Genomic DNA, 17,862 nt, shown 5'->3' on the forward strand with positions numbered 1-17,862 from the left:
TCACATCATTCTCCTAATGATGTGATCCCGTTATCAATGACATCCAATGTCCATAGTCAAGAAACCATGACTATCTTTTGATCAACAAGCTAGTCAACTAGAGGCTCACTAGGGACGTGTTGTGGTCTATGTATTCACACATGTATTACGATTTCTGGATAACACAATTATAGCATGAACAATAGACAATTATCATGAACAAAGAAATATAATAATAACCATTTTATTATTGCCTCTAGGGCATATTTCCAACAGTCTCCCACTTGCACTAGAGTCAATATTCTAGTTACATTGTGATGAATCAAACACCCATGCAGTTCTGGTGTTGATCATGTTTTGCTCTAGGGAGAGGTTTAGTCAACGGATCTGCCACATTCATGTCTGTATGTACTTTACAAATCTCTATGTCTCCATTTTGAACACTTTCACGAATGGAGTTGAAGCGACGCTTGATATGCCTGGTCTTCCTGTGAAACCTGGGCTCCTTGGCAAGGGCAATAGCTCCAGTGTTGTCACAAAAGAGAGTCATCGGGCCTGACGCATTGGGTGTGACTCCTAGGTCGGTAATGAACTCCTTCACCTAGACTGCTTCTGGTGCTGCCTCCGAGGCTGCCATGTACTCCGCTTCACATGTAGATCCCGCCACAACGCTTTGCTTGCAACTGCACCAGTTTACTGCCCCACCATTCAAAATATACACGTATCCGGTTTGTGACTTAGAGTCATCCAGATCTGTGTCGAAGCTAGCATCGATGTAACCCTTTAGGACGAGCTCTTCGTCACCTCCATAAACGAGAAACATTTCCTTAGTCCTTTTCAGGTACTTCAGGATATTCTTGACCGCTGTCTAGTGTTCCATGCCGGGATTACTTTGGTACCTTCCTACCAAACTTTCGGCAAGGTTTACATCAGGTCTGGTACACAGCATAGCATACATGATAGACCCTATGGCCGAGGCATAGGGGATGACACTCATCTTTTCTCTATCTTCTGCCGTGGTCGGGCATTGAGCCATGCTCAATCTCGTACCTTGCAACACAGGCAAGAACCCCTTCTTTGACTGATCCATTTTGAACTTCTTCAATATCTTGTCAAGGTACGTACTCTGTGAAAGACCAATGAGGCGTCTCGATCTATCTCTATAGATCTTGATGCCTAATATATAAGCAGCTTCTCCAAGGTCCTTCATTGAAAAACACTTGTTCAAGTAGGCCTTTATGCTTTCCAAGAATTCTATATCATTTCCCATCAACAGTATGTCATCCACATACAATATGAGAAATGCTACAGAGCTTCCACTCACTTTCTTGTAAATGCAGGCTTCTCCATAAGTCTGCATAAACCCAAACGCTTTGATCATCTCATCAAAAGGAATGTTCCAACTCCGAGATGCTTGCACCAGCCCATAAATCGAGCGTTGGAGCTTGCACACCTTGTCAGCATTCTTAGGATCGACAAAACCTTCCGGATGCATCATATACAATTCTTCCTTAAGGAAACCATTAAGGAATGCCGTTTTGACGTCCATTTGCCATATCTCATAATCATAGAATGCGGCAATTGCTAACATGATTCGGACGGACTTCAGCTTCGCTACGGGTGAGAATGTCTCATCGTAGTCAACCCCTTGAACTTGCCGATAACCCTTAGCGACAAGCCGAGCTTTATAGACAGTCACATTACCATCCGTGTCTATCTTCTTCTTAAAGATCCATTTATTTTCTATGGCTCGCCGATCATCGGGCAAGTCAGTCAAAGTCCATACTTAGTTTTCATACATGGATCCTATCTCGGATTTCATGGCTTCCAGCCATTTGTCGGAATCCGGGCCCACCATCGCTTCTTCATAGTTCGAAGGTTCACCGTTGTCTAACAACATGATTTCAAGATAGGGTTGTCGTACCACTCTGGTGCAGAACGTGTCCTCATGGACCTACGAAGTTCAGTAGTAACTTGATCTGAAGTTTCATGATCATCATCATTAACTTCCTCTCTAGTCGGTACAGGCACCTCAGGAACATTTTCTTGAGCTGCGCCACTTACCGGTTCAAGAGGTAATACTTCATCAAGTTCTACTTTCCTCCCACTTATTTCTTTCGAGAGAAACTCTTTCTCTAGAAAGGACCCATTCTTGGCAACAAAGATCTTGCCTTCGGATCTGACGTAGAAGGTATACCCAACAGTTTCTTTAGGGTATCCTATGAAGAAGCATTTTTTCGACTCGGGTTCGAGCTTTTCAGGTTGAAGTTTCTTGACATAAGCATCGCATCCCCAAACTTTTAGAAACGACAGCTTAGGTTTCTTCCCAAACCATAATTCATACGGTGTCGTCTCAACGGATTTTGACGGAGCCCTATTTAAAGTGAATGCGGCAGTCTCTAAAGCATAGCCCCAAAATGACAGCGGTAAATTGGTAAGAGACATCATAGATCGCACCATATCTAATAGAGTGCAATTACGACGTTCGGACACACCATTACGCAGAGGTGTTCCAGGCGGCATGAGTTGTGAAACTATTCCACATTTTCTTAAGTGTGTGCCAAATTCGTGACTCAAGTATTCTCCTGTAACAGCCTGGATGTAACTTACCCAATTTGTACTCCAACTCTTGCCGTTTCCGGCATTAAGTTATTTTATTTTCTCGGGTTCGGGTTTTTGTCTCCGTGTGTCGTTATCATTGTCATGCATCTCATATCATGTCATCATGTGCATTGCATTTGCATACGTGTTCATCTCATGCATTCGAGCATTTTCCCCGTTGTCCGTTTTGCATTCCGGCGCTTCGTTCTCCTCCGGTGGTCATTTCTAGCTTTCTTTCGTGTGTGGGGATTAAACATTTCTGGATTGGACCGAGACTTGCCAAGCGGCCTTGGTTTACTACCGGTAGACCGCCTGTCAAGTTTCGTATCATTTGGGCTTCGTTTGATACTCCAACGGTTAACCGAGGGACCAAAAAGGCCTCGTGTGTGTTGCAGCCCAACACCTCTCCAATTTGGCCCGAAACCCACCAAAACCCTCTCCATCGTCTAGAGCGTTCGATCACGATCGCGTGGCCGAAAACCGCACCTCATTTGGACTCTCCTAGCTCCCTCTATGTCTATATAAAGACCCCCCCCCTAAAATTCGGATCTCCTTCTCCCCCGAAACCCTAAAAACGCCCCACCACCGACGGACATGTCCGCCGCCCGCGTCGGACGCCTCTCCGCCGCCGCCCGCAGCCAGTCGTAGGCTTCCACGTGGCACGCCGCCACCAACCGCCGCCGCGGCCCGCTCGGCCCACGGGGAGCCCGCCCCGGGCCGGATCGGGCCCGAGCCGCCCCGCGCCTCGCGCCTCCTCCGTCCCCGCGCCCGGTGGCCGGCGCCGCCGCGCGTCATTGCCGGCCTCGCCGCACCGGCCGGTGACCGCCGCCCTGAAACTCGCCGCCGCCCCGCCACTCGCCGCCTCCGCTGCCAAGCTCGACGCCGGCAGCCCCGCGATGCGACGCCCCGCCTCCGTGAAGCTCCGGGCGACCGCCTCCTCGTCGCCGGCGGCCTCTCTGGCGAGAGATCCGGCCGCCGCGGCTCCTTTTTTCCGGCGATCCTCGAGCTGCTACAGTGCCCCGACTGCGCCTCGGTTTGCGTGCCACCGAAACCCTAGATCCGGAGGTTGAATTTTCTTCTAAGTCCCAGAGATTTCCTAATCCATGTGCTCCTGTTCATATCCTCGTATCTCCGCATCCATAGCTCCGATTCATGCATATAGCATATTAAAATGTTCGTCTCAGAGAGTACATCATTTAATTCCATTGCATCATTTTCATTTGAGTTCATCTTGATGCCCGAAATGCTGTTAGAAGAGGGCTACTTGAGTTAATTGTCAGATCTGCTACTCCATTTAGACATTTGTCATTTTTTCCATGATTATTGTGTGCATGATATGCCCTGATGCTCTACATATGTTTTGTTAAGGGTTTTGTCATCTTTCCAGAGGTGCAACCCATGTATTTCTGTGATGTGTGTGGTGACTAGTGCAAGTTTGCAAAGTGGTGCACTTGGTAACTGTTTTCAGGGACTTAGCATTTCCACTAAGTCCTTGTCCTGTTTATCTCATGTTGTCATATGTTCATGTTGTTTCCTAGTGATCCGTGCCTCTTTTGAGGATGATCAGTAAGGATGTTTTATTAATCTTGTAGTGCTCTATCCATCCATGTCTTTGTTTGCAATTATGGAGTACCCTAGATTGAGTCAATCGAGCTCTACTTTTGCTAGTTTGTGAATCTGGGCAGATTGTCAACTTGTTTGCAATTTTGCCGATGATGTTGTAGTTGATCCGTGCATGCTATGTTTTTGTTCTTGCCATGTCTAGCTTGCATTTTGTGTGTTCTTGATAGATGTATGCTTAGCTTTTCATGACTTGCACCGTGGTGAGTGCATCGAGCTCGTAAACATGCCTACTTGAGTTGTGTTTCAGCTTGTGCCAGTTTTCACTAAGTCTGAAAACTGATTATGTTTTTGCTATGTTCACGTGCTTGTTGGTATATTTTCTGATCCCTTTTGGCTCAAGGTCACTAAGGGACTTTTGTTAAGCTATTTGAGTAGCTCCATGCCATGTTTTACTTTGCCATGTTCAGGTCCTGTAGCATGTTGTTTCGTTGCTTCGAAGAGTGCTACTTGGTCTGAAATTCCAGACAAGTGTTAATTTCACTAAGTCTGAGATCTGTTTACCATATGCATTTTTGCCATGCTTGTTTGAACCTGTTAATGGATGATTTGGCCGTAGCTCAGTGCTAGACTTTTGTTAAGCATCTTGAATGCATCCCTGCCATGTATTCTGTTTCCATGTTTGGGTGCTGTAGCATGTCCATTTCGTTGCATTTAGATGGCTACTTGCTGTAAATCGCAGACCGGTGTCATATTTGAATCGCTTGCCATTTCCAAACCGTAACTCCGATTCCGGCGTTCTTTATATCGTTTTCAAGCGATTTCATCTCATCTTTCCAGTGGCACACTTGGATTCCCAAGTTGAGGCCAGGTTCATGCATTTCCTGTCACATCTTGCATATGCATCCCGCATCGCATCCCGCATAGCATATCATCATTGCATCATATTGTTTGGTCCTTGCACGTGGTTGATTGTGTCCTTGTTGCTTGTTTGTCTTGTTTGGGTAGAGCCAAGAGACAAGTTTGCTAACAAGGAGCCCGTTGAGTTTGCTTTCGATGATCCAGTCAACTCTGACAGCTTTGTAGGCAAGATGATCATACCCTCGAAATCACTACTATCTTTGCTATGCTAGTTTATTCGCTCTTTTGCTATGCCAATGCTACGATGCCTACCATTTGCTTTCAAGCCTCCCAAATTGCCATGTCAAACCTCTAACCCACCATGTCCTAGCAAACCGTTGATTGGCTATGTTACCGCTTTGCTCAGCCCCTCTTATAGCGTTGCTAGTTGCAGGTGAAGATTGAAGGCCGTTCCTTGTTGGAACATTTATTTACTTGTTGGGATATCATTATATTGCCATGTTATCTTAATGCATCTATATACTTGGTAAAGGGTGGAAGGCTCGGCCTCTCGCCTAGTGTTTTGTTCCACTCTTGCCGCCCTAGTTTTCCGTCATATCGGTGTTATGTTCCCGGATTTTGCGTTCCTTACGCGGTTGGGTTATAATGGGAACCCCTTGATAGTTCGCCTTGATTAAAGCTTTTCCAGCAATGCCCAACCTTGGTTTTACCATTTGCCACCTAGCCTCTTTTTCCCTTGGGTCTCCGGAGCCCGAGGGTCATCTTATTTTAACCCCCCCCCCCGGGGCCAGTGCTCCTCTGAGTGTTGGTCCACCTGTCAGCTGCCGGTGGCCACCAGGGGCAATTCTAGGCTGGCCTACCCGTACCTAAGACAATCTGAGTGTGCCCTGAGAAAGAGATATATGCAGCTCCTATGGGGATTTGTCGGCACATTCGGGCGGTGTTGCTAGATTAGTTTTAATCTGTCGAAGTGTCTTGAAGAACTGAGATACCGAGTATGATCGGAACGTCTCAAGAGGAGGTCTATTCCTTCGTTGACCGTGAGAGCTTGTCATGGGCTAAGTTGGGACTCCCCTGCAGGGATTTGAACTTTCGAAAGCCGTGCCCGCGGTTATGGGAAGATGGGAATTTGTTAATGTCCGGTTGTAGATAACTTGAACCTTAACTTAATTAAAATGAATCAACCGAGTGTGTTATCGTGATGGCCTCTTCTCGGCGGAGTCCGGGAAGTGGACACGGTGTTGGAGTAATGCTTGCACAAGTTGTTATCTAGTTTCTCGCTCGCGCTTTGCCTCCTCTTCTCGCTCTCTTTTGCGAATAATTTAGCCACCATATATGCTAGTCGCTTGCTGCAGCTCCACTTATATTTACCTTACCCTACCTATTAAGCTTAAATAGTCTTGATCGCGAGGGTGCGAGATTGCTGAGTCCCTGTGGCTCACAGATTACTATTACACCAGATGCAAGTCCAGATGATTCCGCTCCAGGTGACACGCTCGAGCTCAAGTGGGAGTTCGACGAGGACTCTCAACGTTACTATGTTTTCTTTCCTGATGATCAGTAGTGGTGCCCAGTTGGGGGTGATCGGGACCATGTCACTTGTTGGGTTGTCTTTTATTTTGGCGCCGTAGTCGGGCCATGAGTGTTTGGATGATGTATGTTATTTATGTACTTGATTGACGTGGCGAGTGTAAGCCAACTATGTTATCCCTTTTCATTATCTATATATTACATGGGATGTTTGTGATGATTGCCTGACTTGCGACATATGCCTTCAATGCGATTATGCCTCTAAGTCGTGCCTCGACACGTGGGAGATATAGTCGCATCGAGGGTGTTACATCTCCCCCACGATCTGATCGCAAGAACTTGATTTTCCTGTCACGTTGATTCTCAACCTCACTCTGAAATTCCTTGAATTTTTCAAAGGTCTCAGACTTGTGTTTCATTAAGTAGACATACCCATATCTACTCAAGTCATCAGTGAGGGTAAGAACATAACGATAGCCACCGCGAGCCTCAACACTCATTGGACCGCACACATCAGTATGTATGATTTCCAATAAGTTGGTTGCTCGCTCCATTGTTCTTGAGAATGGAGTCTTGGTCATTTTACCCATGAGGCATGGTTCGCACGTGTCAAATGATTCGTAATCAAGAGACTCTAAAAGTCCATCTGCATGGAGCTTCTTCATGCGTTTGACACCTATGTGACCAAGGCGGCAGTGCCACAAGTATGTGGGACTATCATTATCAACCTTACATCTTTTGGTATTCACACTATGAATATGTGTAGCATTACGCTCGAGATTCATTAAGAATAAACCATTCACCATCGGAGCATGACCATAAAACATATCTCTCATATAAATAGAACAACCATTATTCTCGGATTTAAATGAGTAGCAATCTCGAATTAAACGAGATCCTGATACAATGTTCATGCTCAAAGCTGGCACTAAATAACAATTATTGAGGTTTAAAACTAATCCCGTAGGTAAATGTAGAGGCAGCGTGCCGACGGCGATCACATCGACCTTGGAACCATTCCCAATGCGCATCGTCACCTCGTCCTTCGCCAGTCTCCGCTTATTCCACAGCTCCTGCTTTGAGTTATAAATGTGAGCAACCACACCGGTATCAAATACCCAGGAGCTACTACGAGTACTGGTAAGGTACACATCAATTACATGTATATCACATATACCTTTCGTGTTGCCGGCCTTCTTGTCCGCTAAGTATTTGGGGCAGTTCCGCTTCCAGTGACCACTTCCCTTGCAATAAAAACACTCAGTCTCGGGCTTGGGTCCATTCTTTGGCTTCTTCCCGGCAGCTTGCTTACCGGGCGCGGCAACTCCCTTGCTGTTCTTCTTGAAGTTCTTCTTACCCTTGCCTTTCTTGAACTTAGTGGTTTTATTCACCACCAACACTTGATGTTCCTTTTTGACTTCTACCTCTGCTGATTTCAGCATTGAATATACCTCAGGAATGGTCTTTTCCATCCCCTGCATATTGAAGTTCATCACAAAGCTCTTGTAGCTCGGTGGAAGCAACTGAAGGATTCTGTCAATGACCGCGTCATCCGGGAGATTAACTCCCAGCTGAGTCAAGCGGTTATGCAACCCAGACATTTTGAGTATGTGCTCACTGACAAAACTATTTTCCTCCATCTTACAGCTGAAGAACTTGTCGGAGACTTCATATCTCTCGACCCGGGCATGAGCTTGAAAAACCATTTTCAGCTCCTCGAACATCTCATATGCTCCATGTCTCTCAAAACGCTTTTGGAGCCCCGGTTCTAAGCTGTAAAGCATGCCGCACTGAACGAGGGAGTAATCATCAGCACGTGACTGCCAAGCGTTCATAACGTCTTGGTTCTGTGGGACGAGTGCGTCACCTAGCGGTGCTTCTAGGACATAATCTTTCTTGGCAGCTATGAGGATGATCCTCAGGTTCCGGACCCAGTCCGTATAGTTGCTGCCATCGTCTTTCAGCTTGGTTTTCTCTAGGAACGCGTTGAAGTTGAGGACAACGTGGGCCATTTGATCTACAAGATATATTGTAAAGATTTTAGACTAAGTTCATGATAATTAAGTTCATCTAATCAAATTATTCAATGAACTCCCACTCAGATAAACATCCCTCCAATCATCTAAGTATAACATCATCTGAGTTAACTAGGCCGTGTCCGGTCATCACGTGAGACGGACTAGTCAACATCGGTGAACATCTTCATGTTGATCGTATCTTCTATACGACTCATGCTCGACCTTTCAGTCTTCTGTGTTCCGAGGCCATGTCTGTACATGCTAGGCTCGTCAAGTCAACCTAAGTTTATTGCGTGTGTAAATCTGGCTTACACCCATTGTATTTGAACGTTAGAATCTATCACACCCGATCATCACGTGGTGCTTCGAAACAACGAACCTTCGCAACGGTGCACAGTTAGGGGGAACACTTTCTTGAAATTATTGCGAGGGATCATCTTATTTAAGCTACCGTCGTTCTAAGCAAATAAGATGGGAAAACATGATAAACATCACATGCTATCAAATAGTGACATGATATGGCCAATATCATTTGCTCCTTTTGATCTCCATCTTCGGGGCTCCATGATCATCGTTGTCACCGGCATGACACCATGATCTCCATCATCATGATCTCCATCATCGTGTCTTCTTGAAGTTGTCTCGTCATCTATTACTTCTACTACTATGGCTAACTCTTTAGCAATAAAGTAAAGTAATTACATGACGTTTATGTTGACACGCAGGTCATAAATAAATAAAGACAACTCCTATGGCTCCTGCCGGTTGTCATACTCATCGACATGCAAGTCGTGATTCCTATTACAAGAACATGATCATCTCATACATCACATATATCATTCATCACATCCTTTGGCCATATCACATCACAAAATACTTGCTGCAAAAACAAGTTAGACGTCCTCTAATTGTTGTTGCAAATTTTTACGTGGCTGCTATAGGTTTCTAGCAAGAATGTTTCTAACCTATGCCAAAACCACAACGTGAATTTCCAATTTCTATTTACCCTTCATAAGGACCCTGTTCATCGAATCCGATCTGACTAAAGTGGGAGAGACAGACACCCGCCAGCCACCTTATGCAACTAGTGCATGTCAGACGGTGCAACCAGTCTCATGTAAGCGTATGTGTAAGGTCGGTCCGGGCCGCTTCATCCCACGATGCCGCCGAATCAAGATAAGACTAATAACGGCAAGCAAATTGACAATATCTACGCCCACAACTGCTTCGTGTTCTACTCATGCATAGTAACTACGCATAAACCTGGCTCATGATGCCACTGTTGGGGAACGTAGCAGAATTTTAAAATTTTCTACGCATCACCAAGATAAATCTATGGAGTCATCTAGCAACGAGGGAAAGAGGAGTGCATCTACATACCCTTGTAGATCACGAGCGGAAGCGTTCAAGAGAACGGGGTTGATGGAGTCATACTCGTCGTGATCCAAATCACCGAAGATCCTAGCGCCGAACGGACGGCACCTCCGCGTTCAACACACGTACGGAGCGAGGACGTCTCCCGCGCCTTGATCCAGCAAGGAGGAGGGAGAGGTTGAGGAAGAGAGCTCCAACAGCAGCACGACGGCGTGGTGGTGGTGAAGCTGCAGTACTCCGGCAGGCTTCGCCAAGCTCTTACGGAGGAGGAGAGGTGTTGGGGAGGGGAGGGGCTGCGCCTTGGATGTTGTGTGCAGCCCTCCCCTTGCCCCTCTATTTATAGGGGAAGGAAGAAGGGGGGCCGGCCCGCTCTAGATGAGATCTAGAAGGGGGGGGCGGCCAAGGGAAGGGGGCTTGCCCCCCAAGCAAGGGGCGCCCCCTTTAGGGTTTTCCCCCAACCCTAGGCGCATGGGCCCAAGGGGGGATGCGGCCCTTTCCTATACAGCCCATTAGGCCCTCCGAGAGAGGTGGCCCCTCCCGGTGGACCCCCGGAACCCCTCCGGTGGCCCCGGTACAATACCGATATGCCCCCGAACCTTTCTGGTGACCGTATGACAACTTCCTACATATAAATCTTCACCTCCGGACCATTATGGAACTCCTCGTGATGTCCGGGATCTCATCCGGGACTCCGAACAACATCCGGTAATCACATACAAGTCTTCCTAACAATCCTAGCGTCACCGAACCTTAAGTGTGTAGACCCTACGGGTTCGGGAGACATGCAGACATGACCGTGACGACTCTCCGGTCAATAACCAACAGCGGGATCTGAATACCCATGTTGGCTCCCACATGCTCCTCGATGATCTCATTGGATGAACCACGATGTCGAGGATTCAATCAATCTGTATACAATTCCCTTTGTCAATCGGTATGTTACTTGCCCGAGACTCGATCGTCGGTATCCCAATACCTTGTTCAGTCTCGTTACCGGCAAGTCACTTTACTCGTACCGTAATGCATGATCCCGTGATCAACCACTTGATCACATTGAGCTCATTATGATGATGCATTACCGAGTGGGCCCAGAGATACCTCTCCGTCATACGGAGTGACAAATCCTAGTCTCGATTCGTGCCAACCCAACAGACACTTTCGGAGATACCTATAATGTATCTTTATAGTCACCCAGTTACGTTGTGACGTTTGGCACACCCAAGGCACTCCTATGGTATCCGGGAGTTGCACAATCTCATGGTCTAAGGAAATGATACTTGACATTCAGAAAAGCTACATCAAACGAACTACACGATCTTTGAGCTAAGCTTAGGATTGGGTCTTGTCCATCACATCATTCTCCTAATGATGTGATCCCGTTATCAATGACATCCAATGTCCATAGTCAGGAAATCATGACTATCTTTTGATCAACGAGCTAGTCAACTAGAGGCTCACTAGGGACGTGTTGTGGTCTATGTATTCACACATGTATTACGATTTTCGGATAACACAATTATAGCATGAACAATAGACAATTATCATGAACAAAGAAATATAATAATAACCATTTTATTATTGCCTCTAGGGCATATTTCCAACACTTTTCCATATGGCCCATTAAGGCCCAATACGAATTCCCGTAACTCCCCGGTACTCCCGAAAATACCCGAATCACTTGAAACCTTTCCGATGTCCGAATATAGTCGACCAATATATTGATCTTTACATCTCGACCATTTCGAGACTCCTCGTCATGTCCCCGATCTCATCCGGGACTCTGAACTCCTTTGGTACATCAAAACACATAAACTCATAATATAACCGTCATCGAACTTTAAGCGTGCGGACCCTACGGGTTCGAGAACTATGTAGACATGACCGAGACACGTCTCCGGTCAATAACCAATAGTGGAACCTGGATGCTCATATTGGCTCCTACATATTCTACGAAGATCTTTATCGGTCAAACCGCATAACAACATACGTTGTTCCCTTTGTCATCAGTATGTTACTTGCCCAAGATTCGATCGTCGGTATCTCAATACCTAGTTCAATCTCGTTACCGGCAAGTCTCTTTACTCGTTCCGTAATATATCATCCCGCAACTAAATTATTAGTTGCAATGCTTGCAAGGCTTATGTGATGTGCATTACCGAGAGGGCCCAGAGATACCTCTCCGACAATCGGAGTGATAAATCCTAATCTCGAAATACGCCAACCCAACAAGTACCTTCGGAGACACCTGTAGAGCACCTTTATAATCACCCAGTTACGCTGTGACGTTTGGTGGCACACAAAGTGTTCCTTCGGTAAACGGGAGTTGCATAATCTCATAGTCATAGGAACATGTATAAGTCATGAAGAAAGCAATAGCAATAAACTAAACGATCAAGTGCTATGCTAACGGAATGGGTCAAGTCAATCACATCATTCTCCTAATGATGTGATCCCGTTAATCAAATGACAACTCATGTCTATGGTTAGGAAACATAACCATCTTTGATCAACGAGCTAGTCAAGTAGAGGCATACTAGTGACACTCTGTTTGTCTATGTATTCCCACATGTATTATGTTTCCGGTTAATACAATTCTAGCATGAATAATAAACATTTATCATGATATAAGGAAATAAATAATAGCTTTATTATTGCCTCTAGGGCATATTTCCTTCATATAGGCCCATAATACATCATCAAGTTTCTTGGACCAATTCTTCCTAGATCTATTAAAATTCTTTTGCAAAATTAATTTAAGCTCTCTGTTGCTCAATGTTACTTGACCACTAGACTGTGGGTGATAAGGAGATGCAATTCTATGATTAACATCATACTTACCAAGCATTTTACGGAAAGCACCATGAATAAAATGTGAACTGCCATCAGTCATTAAATATCTAGGGACTCCAAACCTCGGAAAAAATAACTTCTTTAAGCATCTTAATAGAGGTGTTATGATCAGCACTACTAGTTGGAATAGCCTCTACCCACTTAGTAACATAATCAACAGCAACTAAAATATGTGTATATCCATTAGAGGCAGGAAAAGGTCCCATATAATCAAAGCCCCAAACATCAAATGGTTCAATAACAAGTGAATAATTCATAGGAATTTGTTGACGCCTACTAATATTACCAATTCTTTGACATTCATCACAAGATACAACAAACTTACGGGCATCCTTGAAGAGAGTAGGCCAATAAAAACCGGATTGCAATACCTTATGTGAAGTTCTATCTCCAGCGTGGTCTCCTCCATAAGCTTCGGAGTGACACTTGCGTTGGATATGTTCCTGTTCATGCTCAGGTACACTACGTCTAATAACACCATCTACTCCTTCTTTATAAAGATGTGGGTCATCCCAAAAGTAATGTCTCAAATCATAGAAGAATTTTTTCTTTTGCTGGTATATGAAACTAGGTGGTATAAATTTAGCAACAATATAATTAGCATAATCAACATACCATGGAGCAGTTCGAGAAGCATTTATGACATTTAATTGTTCGTCAGGAACGCTATCATCAATAGGTAATGGGTCATCAAGAACATTTTCCAACCTAGACAAGTTATCTGTAACGGGGTTCTCAGCTCCCTTTCTATCAATAATATGCAAATCAAATTGTAGTAGCAAGAGAACCCATCTAATAAGTCTAGGTTTAGCATATTTCTTTTCCATAATATATTTAATAGCAGCATGATCCGTGTGAATAGTTACTTTAGAATCAACAATATAAGGTCTGAACTTATCACAAGCAAATACAACTGCTAAGAGTTCTTTTTTAGTAGTAGCATAATTTCTCTGGGCATTGTCTAGAGTTTTACTAGCATATTGAATAACATTTAGTTTCTTATCAACTCTTTGCCCTAGAACAAGAATAATTATAATCACTAGCATCGCACATACTTTCAAAAGGTAAATTCCAATCAGGTGGCTGAACAATAGCTGCAGAGATTAATGCTTTCTTAAGTATTTCAAATGCTTCTACACAATCATTATCAAAGACGAACTGTATATATTTTTGTAATAAATTAGTCAGAGGCCGAGAATTTTTTGAGAAGTCCTTAATGAACCTCCTATAAAAGCCGACATGACCAAGGAAACTTCTTATACCTTTGATGTCCTTGGGACACGACATCTTTTCAATAGCATCAACTTTAGCTTTATCAACTTCAATGCCTCTTTCAGAAATTTTGTGCCCCAAGAAAATACCTTCATTAACCATAAAGTGGCACTTCTCCCAATTCAAGACAAGGTTAGTTTCTTCACATCTCTGCAAAATTCGATCAAGGTTGCTCAAGCAATCATCAAAAGAGGATCCATAAACGGAGAAATCATCCATGAATACCTCACATATCTTTTCACAAAAGTCAGAGAATATAGCCATCATGCATCTTTGAAAGGTAGCAGGTGCATTACATAAACCAAAAGGCATACGTCTATAAGCAAAAGTACCGAAAGGGCAAGTAAAAGTGGTCTTTGATTGATCATCAGCTGACACATGTTTTTGAGAGAAACCAGAATAACCATCTAGAAAGCAAAAATGTGTATGTTTGGATAATCTTTCTAGCATTTGATCAATGAAAGGTAAGGGGTAATGATCTTTTTAGTAGCCTTATTTAATTTGCGGATATCAATTACCATCCTATAACCTGTAATAATTCTTTGCAAAATCAATTCATCTTTATCATTAGGAACGACAGTAATACCTCCCTTCTTAGGAACACAATGGACATGACTTACCCACTGACTATCAGCAATGGGATAAATTATACCTACCTCAAGGAGCTTTAGTATTTCTTTTCTTACCACTTCTTTCATCTTAGGATTCAGTCGTCGTTGGTGATCAATAACTGGGTTGGCATCTTTTTCCAAATTTATTTTGTGTTGACATAGAGTGGGACTAATGCCCTTAAGATCATCAAGAGTATATCCAATAGCACCACGGTGCTTCTTCAGAGTTTTCAATATTTTTTCTTCCTCCTTCTCTGAAAGGTTAGCACTAATAATAACAGGATATATCTTCTTTTCATCAAGATAAGCATATTTAAGACTATCAGGCAATGGTTTAAGCTCAAACACGGGATCACCCTTTGGTGGAGGAGGATCCCCTAAGATTTCAACAGGCAAGTTGTGTTTCAGCATAGGTCCCTGTTTAAAGAACACTTCATCTATTTCCCTTCTTTCATTCATAAACATATCATTTTCATGGTCTAGCAAATATTGTTATAAAGGATCACTAGGAGGTATGACAATAGAAGCAAGACCAATAATTTCATCTTTACTAGGAAATTCCTCTTCACGGTGTTTTCTACGAAATTTAGAAAAGTTGAACTCATGAGACATATCACCCAAACCAATAGTAACAACATCCTTTTTGTAGTCTATCCTAGCATTAATAGTGTTTAAGAAGGGTCTACCAAATATAATGGGACAAAAGCTATCTTGTGGGGAACCAAGAACAAGAAAATCAACAGGATATTTAGTTTTCCCACACAAGACTTCAACATCTCTAACAATCCCAATTGGTGAAATAGTATCTCTATTGGCAAGTTTAATTGTGACATCAATATCTTCTAACTCAGCATGTGCAACATCATGCACAATTTCTTTGTATAAGTCAATAAGTATTGCACTAGCACTAGCGCCCATATCACACAATCCATGATAACAATGATCTCCTATTTTAACAGAAATAACAGGCATGCCTACCACAGGTCTATGTTTATCTTTAGCACAAGGTTTAGCAATTCTAGCAGTTTCATCACAGAAATAAATAACATACCCATCAATATTATCAGCCAAGAGATCCTTAACAATAGCAATATTAGGTTCAACTTTAACTTGCTCAGGAGGTGTATAAGTTCTAATATTGCTTTTACGAACCACAGTTGAAGCTTTAGCATGATCTTTTATCCTAACAGGAAAAGGTGGTTTCTCAACATAAGCAGTAGGAACAATAGGATCATTACAAGTGATAGTATTTTCTTCAACTTTAATTGGTACAACTACTTTTACTTCAATGGGAGGATTATATTTAAAACACTTCTCCTTAGGGAGATCAACATGAGAAGCAAACGATTCACAGAAAGAAGCTACTATCTCAGAGTCAAGTCCATATTTAGTGATAAATTTATGGAAAACATCAGTATCCATAAAAGATTTAACACAATCAAACTTAGGTGTCATACCTGACTCCTTACCTTCATCGAGATCCCAATCTTTAGAGTTGCATTTATTTCTTTCCAATAAATCCCATTTGAATTCAATAGTCTTCATCATAAAAGAGTCAGCACAAGAAGTATCGAGCATGGTGCAATTATTATCAGAAAGCCGAGCATAATTTTTTTGGATAATCATTTCTCTTGAGAGCTCATGATTGGGGCATGAATATAACATTGATTTAAGCCACCCCCAAGCTTGAGCGATGCTTTCTCCTTTGCGAGGCCAAAAATTATATATATAATTACGATCACGATGAAAAAGATGCATAGGATAAAACTTCTGATGAAATTCCAATTTCAATCATTTGTAGTTCCATGATCCCATATCATCACATAGCCTATACCATGTCAATGCATCTCCCTCCAAAGATAAAGGGAAGACCTTCTTCTTGATAACATCATCGGGCATACCTGCAAGCTTAAATAATCCACAAACTTTATCCACATATATTAGGTGCTCATCAGGATGTAATGTCCATTTCCTGCAAAAGGATTAGATAACAGTTTTTCTATCATACCCGAAGGAATTTCAAAGTAGACATTTTCATTTTCAGTAGGTTCAGTAGGTTATGGAGAAACTCTTTGCTCTACTGGTCGGGGTGAAGATACCCCGAACAAGCCCCTCAAAGGATTACTTTCCATAGTAACAAGTGACAGTAAATTTCAGCACATTATATAAATTTTTCCTTTCCAAATTCCACCTACCAAAGGCGCTTCACTCCCCGGGAACGGCGCTAGAAAAGAGTCTTGATGACCCACAAGTATAGGGGATCTATCGTAGTCCTTTCGATAAGTAAGAGTGTCAAACCCAACGAGGAGCAGAAGGAAATGATAAGCGGTTTTCAGCAAGGTATTCTCTGCAAGCACTGAAATTATAGGTAATAGATAGTTTTGTGATAAGATAATTTGTAACGAGCAACAAGTAACAAAAGTAAATAAAGTGCAGCAAGGTGACCCAATCCTTTTTGTAGCAAAGGACAAGCCTGGACAAACTCTTATATAGAGAAAAGCGCTCCCGAGGACACATGGGAATTATTATCAAGCTAGTTTTCATCACGTTCATATGATTCGCGTTTGATACTTTGATAATTTGGTATGTGTGTGGACCGGTGCTTGGGTACTGTCCTTACTTGGACAAACATCCCACTTATGCTTAACCTCTATTGCAAGCATCCGCAACTACAACAAAAGTGTTAAGGTAAACCTAACCATAGCATGAAACATATGGATCCAAATCAGCCCCTTACGAAGCAACGCATAAACTAGGGTTTAAGCTTTTGTCACTCTAGCAACCCATCATCTACTTATTACTTCCCAATGCCTTCCTCTAGGCCCAAATAATGGTGAAGTGTCATGTAGTCGACGTTCACACAACACCACTAGAGGAGAGACAACATACATCTCATCAAAATATCAAACGAATATCAAATTCACATGACTACTAATAGCAAGACTTCTTCCATGTCCTCAGGAACAAACGTAACTACTCACAAAGCATATTCATGTTCATAATCAGAGGGGTATTAATATGCATATAGGATCCGAACATATGATCTTCCACCAAATAAACCAACTAGCATCAACTACAAGGAGTAATCAACACTACTAGCAACCTACAGGTACCAATCCCAGACTTAGAGACAAGAATTGGATACAAGAGATGAACTAGGGTTTGAGAGGAGATGATGCTAGTGAAGATGTTGATGGAGATTGACC

Source organism: Triticum aestivum, chromosome 6A, assembly GCF_018294505.1.
Source record: "Triticum aestivum cultivar Chinese Spring chromosome 6A, IWGSC CS RefSeq v2.1, whole genome shotgun sequence".
Classification (NCBI taxonomy): Eukaryota; Viridiplantae; Streptophyta; class Magnoliopsida; order Poales; family Poaceae; genus Triticum; species Triticum aestivum.